Below are 6878 nucleotides of genomic sequence, written 5' to 3'. Positions count from 1 at the left end.
TTGTGACTGTGTTACCTCACTCAGCATAGTTTCTTCTAGTTCCATCCATTTGCCTGTGAATTTCAAGATTCCATTTTTTTTTCTGCTGAGTAGTACTCCATTGTGTAAATGTACCACATTTTCTCCATCCATTCTTCAGTTGAGGGGCATCTAGGTTGCATCAAAGTTCTGGCGATTACAAATAATGCTGCGATGAGCATCTTTGAACAGATGTCCTCATATAAATGTGCATCTTTTGGATACATGCCTAACAGTGGAATTGCTGGATCTTATGGTAGACTGATTACCATTTTCCTGAGGAATTGCCATACTGATTTCCAAAGTGGCTGTATGAGTTGGCACTCCCACCAGCAGTGGAGAAGTGTTCCCCTTTCTCCACATCCCCTCCAGCATAAACTGTCATTGGTGTTTTTGATTTTAGCCATTCTGACAGGAGGATGGTATCTCAGAGTTGTTTTGTTTTGCATTTCCCTGATGGCTAAGGATAATGTGACAGTTCATTCATAAGAGGCTGAATTATGACTTGCCATATAGCATGACTCAATTGAGAAATACTTAAGAGAGTAGTGAAGCACACAGTTCTGGGTGTGTCTATGAGGGTCTTCCCAAAGAAGGAGATAAAGGGTAAACCCAGGCTGAAGTCTGGGGACACCATCCGGTCATCTGGGAGACTTGCTAGAATAAGTTAACTCCTCTGGCATGAGTATGTTCTCTCTTTGCATCCTGGTCATTGCCTCTGCCTCTCCATGCCCTTCCACCATGAGATTTTTGCCTTACCAGGGCCCAGAAACAATGAGACAGACAACCATGGACTGGAATCCCTATAAATGTGAGAAAAACCCAAAACAAAACCTCTTTCCTCTTTGTAAACCATCTCTCCCAGTATCTGTAATGGCAACAAGGAATAAGTTCAGTGTAGGACCCAAACTCATCAATCAGATACCTACAAAATATTTAAACTGTTTGAAGAGTTTGTCGGTGACCCGGGGAAATAGTCAAACTTTAAATAGATATATTTTAGATGACATTCTTGTCAAAGAAAAGATGAAAACAGTATTGCTTCCAAATTGTATTGTTTTACATTTTTAAGTAAGAATTTTATTTCATGAGGCTAAATGTGAATATGCTTTAAACTATGTACCTCTTCTATTTGGCCTTATTTTTATATATTGGGTGAACACTAGGAATTTTTATTTAGATGGTATCACAGTTTTCAAGTATAAGACAACCTATGTTTGTATTAAAATGATATTTCCTGTTTATTGAGAAGAACTGGAATTAAGTAAGAAAGTATAAACACTGAGAAGGAACTTTGGATTGACTTCAATCTCCAAAGTAACAAATGGGGAAAGTAAATCCCACAAAAGTTTGGCAAATCACTCTATGTAGTGTATTAACTAAAATCAGTAAGTTTTGTGGTTAAACTTGACCTTTGAACTCCAAGTTCCATGGTAAATTCACAATAGCATCTGTTGTATTTTGCATGTGAAATGACCCCATAGCTGCTGTGTGTGAACACTTCTTTCCCTGCTGGTGGTTCTTTTGGGGGAAGCTTTCAGAACCTCTAGCAGATGGACCCTGTCTGGAGGAAGTGATTTACTAGGGTTTATAGCTTGGTCTAATTTCTCCTCATTCTCTATTTCCCTCCTGCTGATGCAGTGTGACCAGCTGTCATGCCTACCCCAACATGACAGAATGTGTCCCCTTATATTGTAAGCCAGAATTGCTTGCTCTAGGGAGGTTCCTTGACATTTTCAGCATCAAAAGTAGTCAGTAAAGTCTAGTATCTGAGTCTAGGGAGAGCCTGGAACACAGCTAGCCTGGAAATTGCTGTGTAACTCTTTTTAGCCTTGAACTCATTATCTCCCTGCCTCAATCTCCCAAGTGCTAGTATGAAATTATAGGCATGCACTACCATGCCTCCTGGCAAGCTCTACTTCCTAGTCACAATGCCAGCATGTAAGACCATGAGAGAGTGGACATCCAGACTAGGCATCACTGTTCCCGGCAGCTTTTGTAGGTGAGAACTATCGTGGAAGAGTAGAATTGACTCATACTTCCCTAACAAAAGAAATGAGGACTGGACTCTAATCATGAGAGTGTCAAACATAATACCACAGGTTGTCAGTGGAAGTGTCCTGAGCCTCATCACAGTTTGTCATGGAGCTGAACGTATTCTAGTCCTACATCTGAGACTCCTGCAGGTTACAGAGCCTTTTGCAACAGTTCCTCATCTCTAACATGGAGTTAGTGAAAGCAGCTGTTTGGCTGATGTTCAGTAAAAGAATGCCAGGAAACACATGCAAATGGCTTAGCCTAATCTAACTTGGATATAGCAGAAGTGATCAGCACATTTTAGCTAATGCTACAATATGGTTATCTAAATTCTAATGCAAAAATCTGCAAGTCCAGTCCAGATATAGAAAATACATCTTATGTTGAGTATGAAAAAAGTCCTAGTCTCTCATATCAATAGTTATATTGAATCGGAGTTAATAGCTGTTCATCATGAGGAAAATTATGAGTCCCAACTCAAATGTATGAAGATAAGTTTGTAAAATTAGGTACCCAGCTTTTGTGCCATGAAATGGATCACACATAATGAAAAAATGTTTTTGATGTTCTTACTTCATGTAGTAGATCTTAGATTTATTTTGTGTCACTAGCTTGTATCATGCCTCTCAGGTAATGTTTTATTATAAGACTTCGTTTCCAATATGAATTAATAGGAGAAACATCATGGGAAAATATACATTGACTTAACCTATGGTGGTGGCATTCTTTAAATACATATCACATATAATTTCATTATTTGTCCATTCAAAATTAACTTAGTAATGTCCGTTTGAATGATGGGGACATTTCCTTTGCAAGTCGACACATCCTTCAAATACGAAGACGAAAAACAAACGTCACTGGACAGTTGAGAATCTGATGCTGCTAGCTTCTCTGTTGAGGTGAGAGTAACTGAGTGATGCAAATGTTTCCGTTCTAGATACAGAGTAAGTACTTTTCACAAGATCATGAGAAGTTACCAAATGCGATTCTGGGAATTACATTATCAAATGTGGACTAATGGGCCAAGTTTTCCAGATATCCAAATTATGGCTTTCAAACTGAGATGCTATGGTAGTGGGCTGTGTCTCAGCGCTCTGATAGCCAGCAGATTTCAGGGGGGCTGGGCTAGAACTGTTATGAAAAGTGGAAGCAAAAATAAACAAAAGAACCGGCGTTGGTGGCACACACCTTTAATCCCAGCATTCCAGAGGCAGAGGCAGGAGGATCTCTGTGAGTTCGAAGCCAGCCTGGTCTACAGGACAGGCTCCAAAGCAATACAGAGAAACACTGCCTCAAAAAACAAAAACAAAAAAGAAAAGAAAGAAAGAAAAATAAACAAAAGAATGTTTCACCTTCTGTGATTATAATGTTGTTTGCTTCATGGAAATAGCATTTCATTCTATTTCAAGCCTGGTGATTGTAAGTAAATTTGTCATTAAAAGCCTGATATATTATTCTAATTAAGAATTTTTAAATCATCACAAAAGAAAATGTATATATATATGTATACATGTATTATATAGTAATATAATAGTATTATGTTGAGTAATATAAGATAAAATAATTAGTATTTTGTTTGATTAGGAAGTCAAGTACATTGAAGTATAATTTCAATATAATAAGATCTATAATAAGATTCCCATTACAGTGGGGGAGTTGTTGATATTTATCCAGTTTGTATAACAGACATGAAAACAAAGGAAAGAGCCTCCAAGAGGCTGTGAAATACCACTAAGTTTGTAAAGGATAAGACTTGAGAAAGGAGCCGACACATCCTGGAATTTGATGACAAACACAGACTTGTCCATTTAAGAATATCAACAGAATGCACAGAGGAAACGGAAAAGGTGAGTACCTAGACACAGTGTAATCCAGTCATCAAGACAGAGTTTAGAGAGTCACCCCTAATGAAAAGTGATTTCACATAGAAAGGCTAGTATAAACTGATGAACAGTTCACTGTGTAGGCAGTGTATGACGTTCAAAATGCTGGAAGATAAAACTGTGCACATAGAATCCCTATGTCCAGCACAGCCATCCTTTAGAAATGGAGGAGGAATTACAAAACCCTTAGATTTTTTTGAAGAAAGGACAATCTTTCATAGTTGACCTGTCCTATAAGAAATACCAAAAGACTCCTTCACGCTGAACTTAAAAGACATTACAGTAATTTGATTGTTTACATACATGTAAAAATGTGGTTTTCAAGGAGGGTTCATGGGGGGTGGCACCCAAATCTCCCTGGGAAGGAGAAATAGAAGAGATTTCTTGAGCGGACTGGGGGCAGTTGGGGATGGGAACAGGAGCTATCAGGTTTCGGGAGGGAAAAGGTGGGGAAAGTACTGAAAGAGATTACTGGAATGGGGGATGCATTTCAGGGTCAGGTAAAAACCTGGCACAAAGGAATCTCCCAGGAATCTACAAGGATGTCCCCAGCCTAGACACCTGGCAATAACGAAGAAGTAGCGTGAACTGTGAACTGCCTTCTATGACCACCCTGGTGCCCGTCTGACTCAATTGTCGTCAGAGAGGCTTCATCCAGCAACTGATGGAAACAAATGCAGATCTACAGCCATATATTAGGTGGAATTTGGGGAATCCTGCAGAAGAGGGGGAAAAGGATTGTAGGAGCCAGAGGGGTCAAGGACACAAGAAAACGCACAGAATCAACTAACTCGGGCTCATAGAGACTGAACAGACAACCAGAGAGCCTGCATGGGACTGACCTAGGCACTCTGAGTATATGTTACAGTTGTGTAGCTTGGTCCTCTTATGAGACACCTAACAATGGAACAGGGGCTGTTTCTGACTCTTTTCCTGGCTTTTAGGACCCTACTCCTCATACTGGGTGGCCGTGCCCAGGCTTAATACATTGGGGAGGTGCTTAGTCTTACTGCAAGTTGATATGCCATGTTTTATTGATGGGCCAGGGATTGGAACAGAGAAGGGATGGGTAGAGGGACTGGGAAGAGAGAAGGAAGGAGAAATTGCTTGTGGCCTGGACATAAAATAAATAAATAAATTTATTTAAAATGCAGCAATTAAGACACAAAAACATGTTATGATCAAGGTAACTTTGTACATGCTTACACAAGTTTTTTTTTTTTTTAATCATAACTGTTTTTAAAGGCAACTACAACCCAGGCATGATGGTACAGTCCTACAATCCCAGCGACTTTGGAGACTAAGACAGGGGAATTAGTCTGGGAACTAGCCTGGGAAATACAGTGACATATTGTCTAAAATCAAGCAACAGCACAAACCCAGAGAATAGTCATAATTATAAAAATCTGATTCAGCTTGCCTGAGGAGAACAGCTAAACTTGCCTGAAGATAATAAATGGGAAGCATATGAATGCTGGAGTGCGATTAGGCTGCCATTTCCTCTAACACTCACTCGTAACAAATATTCATTGAATGTCTCAGATTTAAATCACTTGTCAAGATCCAGGGTCCAGTGGTAAAGGCTGATGAAACCCTTGTTCTGTGTCATGACAGCTCAAGGCAGGGGAGGGGAGACCTGATCATTGAACTGGTGGTATGTGGGTAGGAACAATGAATATTACATTTAAGAACTGAAAATAAGTCTTAGATTGGGAGTGATGAGGTTGGGTAGATGGGGATAGAATGCATAAATGGTATCTGTACTGGCTGGTTTTGTGTCAACTTAACACAAGTTAGAGTCATAAGAAAAAAAATGAGCCTCAGTTGAGGAAATGCCTCCATGAGATCCAGCTGTAAGGCATTTTTTCAATTAGTGATCAATGGGGGAAGGGCCCAGCCCATTGTGGGTGGGCTCATGCCTCACTGGTGATCCTGAGTTCTGTAAGAAAGCAGGCTGAACAAGCTAGTAAGCTGCACTTCCCAGTGGTCTCTGCATCAGCTCCTGCCTCCAGGTTCTTGCCGTGCTTTAGTTCCTGTCTTTACTTTTTTTGATGATGAACAGTGATATGGAAGTGCAAGCCAAACAAATGCCATCCTCTCACCTTGATTTTTGTCCATGATGTTTCATTGCAACAATGGGAACCCTAATTAAGACAGTGTCCTAAGCCATGTAAGGAGATGGGTACATTAAACATTTTATTAGATTTATTTGTCTTATTTTATATGTTTTGGACTTTGTGTATTTTTGTGTACTAAGTGTATAGTTGGCGACCAAAGAGGTCAGAAGAAGGTGTTGGAATCCCTGGAACTGGAATGATGGATGGTTGTGAACCAGCATATGGGTGCTGAGAATTGAACCTGGGTCGTCTACAAGAACCACAAGTACTCTTAACCATTGAGCCATCTCTCCAGCTCCAAGCAAATTAATTTTGATTCTGTTGTCAACAGGCATCTGTAGACAGGATGCAAAAACAGAGTTGATGGAAAATCAAATTTGCAATTTAGAAATATATTTGTCCACAGAAAGAGAAGTGGATGAACGAAGCCCAGCTACGGACTTTTAGAAGCCGAATCCATAGTCTGTGGGAGAAAGCATGATGTGACCTCATGCAGTGCTGGAGGGGGAAGAACCCGGAAGCTGCATGAAGTGCTAACGATATGGAACGGACAGGAAGTCCCTAAGGTCTTGGACGATACGGCCTTGAAGTAGATTGTGGGAAATACCCCATCCTCTCCCCCTCCTTCTTGGCTTATGATATAAATGGTTTTGTTCTACAAGACCCTGTGATGTTGGGTCCTTTGCCAAAAACCCAAAACAATAGGGCCACCTGATCTTGTACCATCAATTCCACAGTATAGGCCAAGACAAACCTCTTGCTTCATGTCAGTTCTGTCTGGTGTTTCCTCATCATGATGAGAAGTTGATGGATGGATGTT

General features: G+C 40.2%; 1 long non-coding RNA gene across 1 annotated transcript; it reads left to right on the top strand.

The window, feature by feature from the left end:
* Window positions 1-2435: 2435 nt before the first annotated feature.
* Window positions 2436-4706, top strand: LOC118239593. The gene is made up of 3 exons (XR_004772156.1): window positions 2436-2957; window positions 3745-3905; window positions 4436-4706. It is a non-coding gene; the product is annotated as an uncharacterized LOC118239593 (long non-coding RNA).
* The last annotated feature ends 2172 nt before the right edge of the window (window positions 4707-6878 follow it).

Source organism: Cricetulus griseus, assembly GCF_003668045.3.
Source record: "Cricetulus griseus strain 17A/GY chromosome 1 unlocalized genomic scaffold, alternate assembly CriGri-PICRH-1.0 chr1_0, whole genome shotgun sequence".
NCBI classification, from domain to species: Eukaryota; Metazoa; Chordata; class Mammalia; order Rodentia; family Cricetidae; genus Cricetulus; species Cricetulus griseus.
Note: the sequence above shows the minus strand (reverse complement) of the source record. Positions and strands in the feature narration are given on the sequence as shown.